The sequence below is a fragment of the Onychomys torridus genome, chromosome 4 (genome assembly GCF_903995425.1).
Source record: "Onychomys torridus chromosome 4, mOncTor1.1, whole genome shotgun sequence".
In the NCBI taxonomy this organism is placed as follows: domain Eukaryota; kingdom Metazoa; phylum Chordata; class Mammalia; order Rodentia; family Cricetidae; genus Onychomys; species Onychomys torridus.
Genome location: NC_050446.1, coordinates 35,800,231 through 35,812,751, shown reverse-complemented (window position 1 = coordinate 35,812,751; position 12,521 = coordinate 35,800,231). Strand labels below are relative to the sequence as shown.

Below are 12,521 nucleotides of genomic sequence, written 5' to 3'. Positions count from 1 at the left end.
GTTAGCAAGAAGGACTTACCTGTCTCTGACTACCAGCCTCTGGCAGAGGAGGGTCCAGAGCTTGACACTATGCAGCTCTGAAGCCATTTTTTCCACTAAGAGCTTGCAAATAGCTGGAAGGGTCATAGCAATACTCCTACTCCTTATGGTTGCCATGCCTCCTAGTAAAGGAGTAGATGATAATAAATATGGAATTGCCTTTTTGAATGGGTCTAAGATGTCTACAGCGGTCTTAGCTATACCAAGCCCTTTTTAAAACCAATTAACTCTTGATGTAACCACGTCAAATAAATCAATAAACTTCTGATGCACTGCATCAAATCTAAGAACTCCTTAGTATCACCATACCATGGTTCATCAATATCAACAGGTTAACATAATTCTAGCATGAATATTAGTATACATAATTACAATTCTCACAAACTTACATCCAAAAGCAAACTCTCAATAGAACTATGTACATTTTACAAACTTTAGCAAACATCCAAAAGCAATTTCTTAATAGAACTATTTATATTTTTGCTAACACAACATAGGATACATTAACACAAGTTAAAATTAATCTACTATAGTGACAAGAAAATGTTTTCTTTTTAAAAAAATTAAAGAGACTGAGGTATTTTAACTCCCCTTTTCTTTATAATTTTTAAAGCTGCATCTTGAGCCTGGGTAGAAAAAAACTAAACTTTGCCATTTCTATACAAACAGTTCATAAGTCACCACAGTTAATAAAGTACATATGCATACACAAAACAATATCACAATTGATAGAGCCTATATGTGTAAGTAAAGTCAAAATTGTCCCATTGCAATTGAATCACTCCCGTCCATCCCATTTTTAAGTCTGAAATTTTCAAAAAGAAAGTTCTAATACCAATCTTAATGTTTCACTGAGAGCATTCTGATACTAGTCTTATTTATTTATTTATTGACAGTTGAGTCTTTTAATAGAAAAAAAAAAACTACACATGCAACAGTAGCAACACACATTTCTTCCAATCCAGATAGCTCTGAGTTTCAGTTCTTCGCCTTGGGAGGTGGCCTGTACACACCTACAACCACAGTGTGGTCCCCATCATAGGGCTCTAGTGTCAACTGCTCCTGGGGCTTCATGTTCTCTTGCTGCATCTTCTTCACTTCCAATGCTAACACAGCTTATGCTGAGGCCATGGAATCAGTGCAGTTGGCCTTAATGGAAATCACAAAGTGTCCTCCATTCCGCAGGAAGGTGTGGGCATTCAGGGCCACAATTCGGGTTTGGTCTGGCTGCACCACATCAGCGAAGATCACATCCACCATTGTGATAAGCATGCAGTACTTGTGTGGGTGCCGAGCATCTTCAATCACAGGAATAATGTTGGTCCTCTTCTTGGCCGAGTTGATGAGGTCACGGCCAGAACGGTGGGAGAACTCAACTGCATAGACCAGACCATCCGGGCCAACAATATCAGAGACATGAGAGACGGTGGTGCCTGAGGCTGCCCCAAGGTAGAGCACCTTGGCCCCCGGTTTGATGTGGATCTGGTCTATGCCCCCCAGGATTGCTGCTGCCAGCTTGGAACGGAAGGGGTTCCAGGCTTGGTACTCAATTTTGTCATCTCCCTCTGAAATAGAGACTCTCTTCTCCCCATATACGGATTCTCCAGGGACCAGATTCTTTGTGACAAGGGTATCCTCCTTTCCGCAACAGATAAAGACGCCTTCGTGTAGATAAGGCTAAACCATGACATTCTTTCCTGACTGGTTGCCTCTTTAGCCTCCCCGGCCACCGCCTCGACCCCGGCCACTCCCAGACTGGAAGCCTCCACCTCGTCCACCTCCTCCTCCTCTACCTTCTCGTCCTATGAAGCCTCCACCTCCACCTCCACCTCCACCTCCACCTCCACCTCCACCTCCACCTCCACCTCCACCTCCACCTCCACCTAAGTCTCCACCTCCACCTCCACCTCCACTAAAGCCTCCTCATCCCCCCGCCAAAGCTTCCTCATCCGCCTCATCCCCCTCCTCTACCGCCTCTGTCACCAAAGCCTCCTCTGCTACCAAAGCCGCCCCCACGGGGGCTAAAACCTGGCTTCATCACTGCATTCTGGTTGCGTGGCTCGGGCAATCTGCGGTGTCCCCTACTCCATGAGTCTCAGGCTTTTGCACGCGGAAAACCTGCTACTAGTCTTAAAATTCCAAATACGAAGAAACCCACAACCAAAATTTTGCTGTAGTTCTTCTGAATGCAACAAGCCAGCTCAAACAATCCCTGCACTTTTCCTCTCAGCTACAGCTGTGCTTTGCAGTCTGTAGCCATCCTAGGCAATCTGCTCCAGGGTGAAAGCTGTTAGCTGGCCAGTGCAGAGTCCTCTCAAAAGAGACCTTCTTACAGCCAGCAAACAGAAACTGCATGGCTTTAGCTGCTAGCTCCTCCATTCAGGTTTTTACAGTCCAAGTCCTCAGCCACAAGGGCTCTCAACCATCTCCTACCACATGGGCTCAAGGGAGTAACCCAGCCACTGTGAGATGTGGCTTCCTCAGGTCCCACTACCTGCTCTGCCGGTGGCCTTGCATGCTGCACTCAGAGTCCGGGGAGCCTCTGTAGGCTGCTCTGCTTGCAGAGCTGATTGCTGCCCTCAGGGCTGTTCCACCTTACTCTGCTGCTGGGAGCTCAGGCTGGCCTGTTTTTTAGTGTGTCTCAACCTTTTTGCCTGGAGTGCTGTTGCTACACACTGCTGCTAGGGACTCAGACCCTGTACATTTCATTGCAGGGAGGATTTCAAAACCTCTGCTGCTCTTTCCGTGCCAAGGCTCATCCTACCTCAGGTGTCCTATCAGCCAGCAGCTTCCCTTAGGTCCTGCACCATCTCTGCCACAGTTCTGCCCTTGGGGATGCTGCCTGGATTCCGCAGGGATCCCTGCTCACCTCTGGTCATGGTAATCAGGCCTACCTTGGTGTCCTTGAAATTTACACATGCAGACTCAGAGTCTTCCTTTGGGTCCTCCTTCCTTCTACCCTCTTCTTCCTTTCCAGCATCTGGTTGTGCACTGATACAGATTTCCTCCATGTGGATGGAATGGGCATTAGGAAGAAGAGGAGGCCTGGTTAATCCAGGTTAAAATCTTTCTAGCATAGTGATCTCAGAGGGGAGAGATTTTCTTTTTTGGTATCCACAATATAAATCGCAAAGATTCTGATTGTCTCAGCTGAAGTCACACGCTTACTTAGAGCCAACCACGGTGGTTATCTCTATAATATATTATTACTATTATTAACCATATCTGATCACAGATAAATCCTTATTCTAAGGAAGGGGAGGAATTCTCTGAATTAGTCCCTCAAAAGACATACATGGGATAAGAAGATGCAATTCAGCAAGGGAGGATTGATAGTAGTTGGTTAGTGTGTTGGTTACTTTTCTGTTGTTGTGATAAGACACTCTAACCAAGGCAACTTACAGAAGAGTTTATTTGGGGCCTACAGCTGCAGAGAGTTAGAGTCTATGATGGTAAAGTAGAAGTAGTAGGTGGCAGACAGCTGAAGTAGCATCTGAAAGCTCACATCTTGACCCATGACCAGGAGAGAGAAAACACACGGAGAATGGCACAAGCTTTTCAAAACCACGAAGCCCACCTCCAGTACTTACCTCCTCCAATGAGACCACACCTCCTAATCCTTCCCAAACAGTTCTACCAACTGGGGACCATGTACTTAGACATATGAGCCAATGGGGACATTCTCATTCAGACCACCACAGTGACCAACACAACTTAAGGAATAAATAGTTTGTTTCGCCTTTTGGCTCCAGAGGAAGAAGAGCCCATCAATGATGGTGGGAAAGCATGGCAGCAAGCAGCAGGCATGGCAGCTAGAGTGAAGGAAGCTAGCTCAGAGGTCACATCTTCATCTGGGAGCACAAACAGAGGAAACAAACTGGAAATAGAGCCAGGCTTTAAGATCTCAAAGACTCCCCTCCCCCAGCCAGTGGCAAGCTTTCTCCAGTGAGACTGTTCCTTCTAAACCTCTCCAAATAGCCCCACCAACTGGGGCCCACATATTCAAATATCCGAGCCTCTGGGAGACAATTCTCAACCTCCACAGTAAATGCAAGAGAGATTCAAAACAACAGATGTCTACCACAGTGCAGTTTAATTATTAACTTCTAGATTTGGCCATAATAGGCAGTTGGCTCTGGTTTTCAATTTCTGTTAGAAGGAAAGGACTAAAAAGTCAACTATTTTAATATTTAAGTCATTATTTTTAGAAGACATCGCTAACTTATAAGGTAGTTTCTGGTTAATATATCTAAACAGGAAGCCATCTCAGTCATTTCCTTAAGCATATAAGAGACTTTCTTAGCTCCACGACGTCATACTGCTCAAAGTAATACATTCTGTGAGTGATTTTCTTAGGTTTTTAAGTAGCTAAAATGACTCTACTATGAATATTTTAGGTTGAAAATTTTGACATTCAAGTTATAAGGTATTCTTAGCCCTACAAATTTAACTCTCTGTCCTTAGCTCTAGTGATCCCTAGATAATTGATTGTACAGAATCTTGGCTCTACCCAAGATGCATGTGGCTCACCTCTAAGGGGCTGTCAAGAGGCCTTTGGATTTCTGTTTAGACTTGTCCTGAGTGTGTTCCTAGGTTTATACAAGATGATGTCAGTTGGTTATATGCCAACTCTGCTCACTGCCCGTAAGTCAGTAGCTCTGCATTTAGCCTTCACTGTAGCACAGTTGTTCTTGGGGGATTTGTCTGAGAGTAATCCTGAACTTACAGGAAGAAAGGTAAAAAGATCAAAGGATTTGCAGCTTTGAAGGAGAGGAAAGTTTAAGGCTTTCAGTGACCTAACTACATTTGGAGTCCAGTTTCTGAGAAGTTTTTTTTTTTTTTTATTTCAATTGAGAAAATAAGAAGATTCATGCTGGGCCTTGGGTAGACAGTTGCAAAGGAGCCAGTGATAGAGCTTTGGGGGTGAAGCACAAAAGAGAGGACACATTCTAGGAGAGAGGTGGCCGTCAGTATGGGCATTGCAAACAGTTCTCACAGGAAGAGGCTCTGAAAGAGACCCCTGAGCGAACAATTTGGAGTCTGTGGTAAGATTGAAGAGAGTTGTTTCCAGAGAGGGGAGTGAGCAGAGGACAGACTGCAGCCAGCATGCACAAAGAAGAGAGAACAGCTTCTTCAACTACAAAACGATTCTGTAGAAAGAATAAGGAAAGGAAGATGGCGTCAGACAAGGGAGTCCGATTCAATAGACACATTTCTCAACCCACTTGAAGAACTTGTGTGTGGGGGAGAAGACCATGAACTGGGTGGTTAGAGATGGAGACTGAAACAAAAGCAAGGAAGAAGTCCATTTCTGGAGCATGATCCTAGGAACAGGAGCTAAGCTTGTGGTAAGAAGAGCCAGAGATGGGAGAAGAGGAACCTTGGCAAAGTCATCAGGACAAGGCATGAGAAAGGAATGCCAAAGGCCTTTCCAGTGAAGCAGGCGCTGAGCTTTTCTCTGCTCCAGAGGGGAACGACTTACACATGAACTAAGAAAGGTGAATGCCAAAACAGATGGAGTAAACAGAATGTTCATGGAATGTGATGAATATCCTGTAAAGCTCTAAATCAGTGTATAATACATGCAGCAAAGAATTAGGCTGGGGATTGGCAGAGTAGATGTCCAGAGAAAAGAAAGCAAGCTAATCCATGGATGTTGGTGACCCTCAGGCTAAGGTTCCAAAGCCAGGAAGAAAATGCAATAAAAACCTGGCTATGTCTGGGAGAAAAAGCAGAGGGAGAATTAAATACTGTGAACTTTAGGAAAGAGAGGCTTAGCCTTGTGTCTGGTACACAGAACCCAATGAACAACATTGAGAAATGAAAAATTTGCTGAGCTAAAGCTGTAGGTAGGATAAGACCATTTGAAAGCAAGTGGGGAGCTGCTAGGCGGTCCATAGGAATGAATCCCCAGGGATGTGCTGTCTGCAGTCTTTCTCAGCAGGTAACAGTGAGCTGAAAGGTCGGTATCATCAACAGCATCTCCCATGGCAACAGTCTTAACTGATGCTAAGTTCCAAGTTGGTCTAAGGAAGTAGGTTGAGGAAGAGGTAGGGCCATTGGGAAAGAAAAGGTTGTTGGTTATAGTTTCAAAGAACTGTCCTTCAGTGGTGAATGTGACCTGGACAGCCAGTATGTGAGCCCAAGGACCATGGTAGAGAGACGGCCATGTAACTGTAAAGTCAGTGGGGGAATCTCTGAGATTGTCACTGGGGATCAAAGCAATCAGCTCCCCTAGGTAGCCTCCATTTGAAGGGGCTGCCACGAAGGAAGTATTGTCATCTGGAAGCACTGGTTTTGAACTGAGAATACTTGTAGATAGGAGCAATTAAGAGTGGGTCATGGAATGTGGTCCAGGGGAGGGATATTTTATTGTCAAGTGTGTTAAGATTTCTGGTACATAATGACTGGGAAAAGAAATCCTTTTTTCAGTTTTATTATTATTTTAAAATCTCTGTAGATTCCACAGTTTATATTCCCTACTCCCACTTATAATATTATTGGCAAAGAGTTGTGCAGGAAAAACTTCGAGGATATGTAAAGATCTAAAATGGATTACGGAAAGTCACATAGAAACAGTTAGGAATGGTTTTGGAGATGGGTAAATAAACAGTGGTAGAACTGGCTGTTGGATTCACATGGGGAAAGGCCAATGTGACATTTGCAATGCCCTTCCTGGGTCCCTCAGGTCACACCTTGTCCTCCTTGCTCTCAATCCTGCATCCCCAGGTCAAGACCATATTCCATCTCAAGGTGATTTGGGTACCTGGCTTAGAAATTACTCTAACCAACAGGAAATGGACCTCACTTTCATTTGTGGGTTTTGCTGCTGGTGATAAAATACCCATCTTTTTGTGGCTCAAATGACTATCCCCAGAAAAGGCAGCACATGCCTCCTCTTCTGCCTTGAGTTCACTGATTCTAAATATGAGCCTGAGGTTTTCAGCTGTCATCAAGATTTGTTTTGTTCATCTGCGGGGAAAACAAGCTTTGTAAGAACCCCTGTCAAGACTGCCCGTCAACAACTCCGACCCAAGCCTGAGAAGGCTGTGGTCACCCAGGGAGCCTGCCTTCTATATGTTTTGGGGACACAGGCAGGTAGGAGAGGGCAGGGTTGAATGCCAAGAGCATCAGAAATTTCCAGTTGGGATTAACCCCGAAGCATGTAACTGTGATGTGAAGCACACAGACAGAAATAAGCCCTGCCTAGGTAGTAATTTGTACCTGGTTTTGTCTTGATAACAATAGTCAGGTAAAGTCCCTTTAATGTATATATTTAACTATGTTGTAGTTCTCAGAATGTGGTCCCCAGGCCAGCAGTATTAGTATCATTCAGAAACATACTGAAAATGCTCATTGCAGGCTCCACTCGCTATCTTTGAATCAGAGGCTCAGGGGTAGAGGCAGCCAGCTGCACAGCCTCTAGGCTCAGGCTGCCATTATCTTCAGCCTGGGCTCTTTTCACTGCTAGGAGAATGTCTAACCAAGTATTAGTGTTTGGTCCCCACCAGTAGGATTTGATGGAATTGGTAGTGCCCTGGCATCCATTTTTGGTAAGTTCCAGTGGTTCTAATTATGGTCACAGCTAAGAACCATTGTCCCATAGTGATTCAAGAAATGGCTCTCCAACCCAGGATGTGATGGTCCAACACTAACTTATTGAGAACAACGTGGCCCTTGCCAGAGTGTCGACTTAGTCATCTATATACAAAGCAAACCACAAATCATGTAAAACATCACGGTGTGGGAACATTTCTTTTCCTTTTCTCCACTGCTGTATCCTGAACACCTGAAGTAGTGTTTGGCACTGAGGAGGTGGAAATTTAGCGGTGTTGATGAATTGCATTGATACTGAGCCAGGAACTGGGTTCCAGGAATCTCACAAAGGAACAAGCTGGAAGAACGGCCTCTGTTTGGGGCGGGCCTGGTTCATCTGTTCCTGGTTCTATAGAAGTGCTCTGAGTCCTCTTGGTTCCTGCCTCATGCACATCTGTACCAGGATGGTACCACCTTGAGTCAGTACTCACATAACCATTGGTGGGGATCCATCTCTGCTGACACTCTTCCCGGAGTTGAGTGGAGCCGATTTCCCTTCTGTGGGGCTGGAGGACTGAAGTGAGGTGCTGTAATCCAGAGCTTCAGGGCTTGCCCTGGACAGACTCCTATTTGGAAGGATTCCTGACTCACCTCTGTTTTTAGTTACATACCATTCCCTGGGTACCCTACAACTAATGGGGGTTCTCATCCATTTGGTGGGAAGAATAATCTTTGGAGTGAGGTATGACCCCAGAATTGATTTCCCAACAGGTAAACACCCATTCCCTAAGACACTGCTGCTACAGTCCCTCTGGTAGAGAGGCCTCAGCAGGTACCTGTCTAACACTATCATGTTGAATACTCACGTTCATGGCTTCAGCTCTGTGAAGGAAGTTTGTTTATAAACAGAGTTTACTTCAGCAGAGCAAATCATTTCCCGGGTACACTGCAGTGGGAGAGTTCAGTGTTGGGTACTGCACCCTAACTAAATCTCTGGCCCTCTGCTCTATTTTATCTTTTGCTTATGTTGTCCTACGAGACTGTTTTTGTTCCTTTTTTAAAGATTTATTTATTTACTATGTATACAGTATTCTGTCTGCATATATTTCTGCATGCCAGAAGAGGGAACCAGCTCTCATTATAGATGGTTGAGAGCCACCATGTGGTTGCTGGGAATTGAACTCAGGACCTCTGGAAGAGCTGCCAGTACTCTGAACCTCTGAGTCATCTTGCCAGCCCCTGTTCTTGTTTCTTAATTGAAGTGCTTGCCGCTGTGTGCCCTTTGTGGCAAGCCTCCCCCCTTGTTTGCCATAGATGTATAGAGTGAAGTTACCCCATGATTCCAGATAGGCAGAAGACCTGGATTTTCACATATAAGCTTCCCTCCGTCTTCCTGAGGGCTCAGTGACACCAGGTGTTGCCGCACCTTGAGGTCTGCTCACTTCTTAGAGTGCAGTACATAGTCAAGTCTCCTTGATGACACACGGATTCTCTACTTCTACAGGAAAGCTTACCATCCCTCCAACCTCCCAAGGGCCTGGAAGCTTAAAGTCCTTCTCAGATTATTGTTAATGCCTGGCCTGACTTGGCTGCAGCTGTTGCTTGTGAACAGTATGATGCTTCTCCTCCCCCAAGAGAAGTTGCAAATGCCTCTTTTGCGGCACTCTCCACCTGTGTAGACTCAGGGAGCGTAAAATAGAGTGAGAAATGAATGCAAGGCTCCTGTTTGGGGATTCAGTGCACAGCTTAAAACTATTGAGTTTAGCCATTTCCTGACATTGACTTTCATAGCAACAGTTTAATTTGGAGAAAATCTGCTACCTCAAATGACTAAAAGTATTTATGTGGAAAATTTTCCAAATGATTGGCTTTACTGTGTTGCCATTTTCTTTCCCCATGAATATGTGAGTATTTGGCTTTCTCCCAGGAGTTCTTTTCTGCATCACTTCTCTTCAGGAAAAAGACAGCTTTCTATCCAGAGCAGAAGGAGTGCCAGGAGTCTGCGACTTCTAAGCAAAGTATTGTCTGAGTTGGAGCCACAGCATCTGTGAAAATTTAGACTCACTGTGTTGCCCGTGCCCTTGAATTTTCTCAAAGGTTAAGGTCATCTGAATAACCTTGAGTATATTCCCTGTGGGCTGGGCCTTTCTGCAGCCTAGCCCCGTGTCTGGCTCTCAACCACATCAGTCTCACTAAGAGGTTTTCTCTACTGCTCCTCCTCCTTTCCTTCCCTCTAAGTCTTCAGCCACCTCACCACTGTCTGCTCTGGCCAACATCACCAGCAACTCCCCATAGTTCAGTGCAATAATAGCTTTGTATTATAATCAATCTTTCTGTAGCATTTGACATTTTAGATCTCATTTTCCTTACCTTGTTGGGACTGTTTATACTTTTATAATTTTTTTGGACTGTTTATTCTTATTTCCTTAAATAGTTTCCTCTTTCTCTGTCCCTTTCTTAAGTGTTGTTTCCTTGGAAATCAGTCCTAATCTATTTCTTCCTTCCTTCCTTCCTTCCTTCTTTCCTTTCTTCCTTTCTTCTTTTCTTTCCTTCTATCTTTTTTTTTTTTTTAATTCCTTCTATGCACTCAGGAGCCAGAGCCAGGTAGATCTCTGTGAGTTCAAGGCCAGCCTGGGCTACAAAGTGAGTTCCAGGAAAGGCTCCAAAACTACAAAGAGAAACCCTATCTCAAAAAAAATTCTTTCTAACTTTATTTATTTACATATATATTTTTTAATGTATGATTATTCTGCAGGTGTACTTGCATGCCAGAAGAGGGCATCAGATCCCACTATAAATGGTTGTGAGCCACCATGTGGTTGCTGGGGATTGGACTCAGGACCTCAGGAAGAGCTGCCAGTGCTCTTAAATTCGAGGCCATCTCTTCAGCCCCTACACTTATCCCAGAGGGCAGCCATCTTCCCTGTGACTCTAGTTCCAATCTGCTGATAGAGTTTCCCCATCCTTCTCTAGCCCTGGTTCAAGAACCAGTTCTGTACTAGATCTGAACCTTTTCCCTGTTTCTCATTTAAATTTCCAGTCTCAGGGCAAGACACCCTTACTTGCTGTGATACTGTAATTTCTTCCTATCCTTGCCCTTTCAAAACAAGCCAATACTTTCTCTTCTATTTTATTTCTTCCAGGTCTTAAATCCATGTCTTCTCTGACTTTCTGCCATATCTCTTTTTCCTCTCATAGGATGAGAAACTACCAGCTGTGAGCTAGCTTGCTCTACTTTGCCTCCTTGTAATCTGTCTTGCATCCCCCTGCAGGGTTCTGACCATCCCAGTTCTCTGAGCAAGATCCCTCCTGCCCACAAAGCCCCACAGTGTGGCTATATCACACCTTCAGCCCAAGGTCATGTCACCCTTCATCCTGCCGCATTTGCATTTTGTCTCAATGGATCTCCTTTCAATTCCTCAAGCCCACCATGGTCTCTCATCTTTGGACTCCCACATGATAACTTCCTTCTTCAGAGTCCACTCTTTCTGTTTTCTCCCCCTTGGCTGGAAGGGATTCCTCTTTTGAGTCTCCAGTTCAGAATACTTCTCAGACATGCTCCCAAGTCTGGCAAAGATACCTCCCCCAATGGCTTCTGCCTCACTGTCACCTCAAAGCCCCATCTCACAGTTGCCCTGTCTTGAAACTTCTGTTGGAGTGACGGCTGTGCGGAGACAGGATCCTATCACCCATGTTGACTTGGCACTGCATATGTCTAATGCAATATTTGATTCATGGCTGGCAGTGAGCTCAATAAATATCTATCGAGTGAAAAATGAGCCTCAGAATGAACTGTAAGGCAGCCTTCTTCGTGGATACAGGCATAAATAAATGCCATAGTCTCATTTGCAGTTTCTTCCTCACTCACTAGTCAAGCTCCCCTGGCAGGAATGGCTATTGCTTTCCCCACACAGCAGACAAAAACTTTGTTGCAGACAAAGCAACCTGTATATCCCACAGAAAGAGAAACTTTCCAAGGTTCTGAGAATTAGCATATGGTAATTGGCAAGTCCCAGGGTATCTTTTAATTGAACCTTCGCAGAAGTTCACTTAGCTCACACCCAGTGCTTAAATTGAGTAGAACCTCATTAAGGAGGTTGTGTTGTGTCATGCCTTAGTGAAAATGGAGAGAATGGGAAATACAGCTTCCCACATGGAGAGAGGGGAGAGAGGGAGCCTGCTGATCTGTGGCCCTTGAGTCCACAGGTTGGGTTGGTACAGACTGCAGATGCAGAAGAGCGTGGTATGGCCATGACCTTCAAAGGAGTCCAGGATTGCCTTCTCAGACATTGTTGTGACTTTTCTGGTTCCCATGCTTCCCTTCTGTCCTCTCCCTGTGCTTCTCTTCTATTGCCCTCTGTGAGCCAGCAGAATGTCAAGAGCCTCTCTCTCCCAGGAGCACATCTGAGGAGATGGTATGACTGCCAGCCCCAGCCGATCCCAGCTCTTCCCTTCTCTGCTGCCATGTACTCACTTGGCCCCATGCTCTCAGTGACAGGGATAAGACAAGACGGGTGCCCATTCTTTAGTGCCAACCTCACACTCACTGTCCCATCCTCTCTTCTTACACTCCTCGCCTTTGCAAATCCTCATCCTCAGGATCCAGCTCAAATGTTCCTCCTCCATGAAGCTTTTGTTACAGCCTGAACAATACCTCACCAATCCAACAAGTGGCCATCTCACTTTTCTCCAACTCCAGGAGACCATATTTGTACCTCCCTGCAAACTCCTTGTTTGGTTCTTAGGCACGTCTTGTTTCTATGTTAACTCAGAAACATCTAAGGAAGACTTTTTCTCAGCATGCCCACACTGTCTAGCACAGTAGGTGTTTAGGGGCAATTGGTGTAGGAAGAGAGATCTGGGGAAGAGGACAGCACAGAGGTTAATTGCAGGGGGTGAGAGGGTGGAGGCTAAGCTTGGGTGCTGAAAACAGTCATTCTGGGTTA

The 12,521-nt window shown here is 45.1% G+C and overlaps 1 protein-coding gene and 1 pseudogene across 1 annotated transcript in view; one reads left to right on the top strand and one right to left on the bottom strand.

The window, feature by feature from the left end:
* The window catches only part of Ccdc148 (coiled-coil domain containing 148), a 188,046-nt gene that overhangs the window by 166,153 nt on the left and 9,372 nt on the right, over positions 1-12,521 (top strand). The window lies entirely within an intron of this gene.
* Positions 981-2,122, bottom strand: LOC118582135 (annotated as a pseudogene).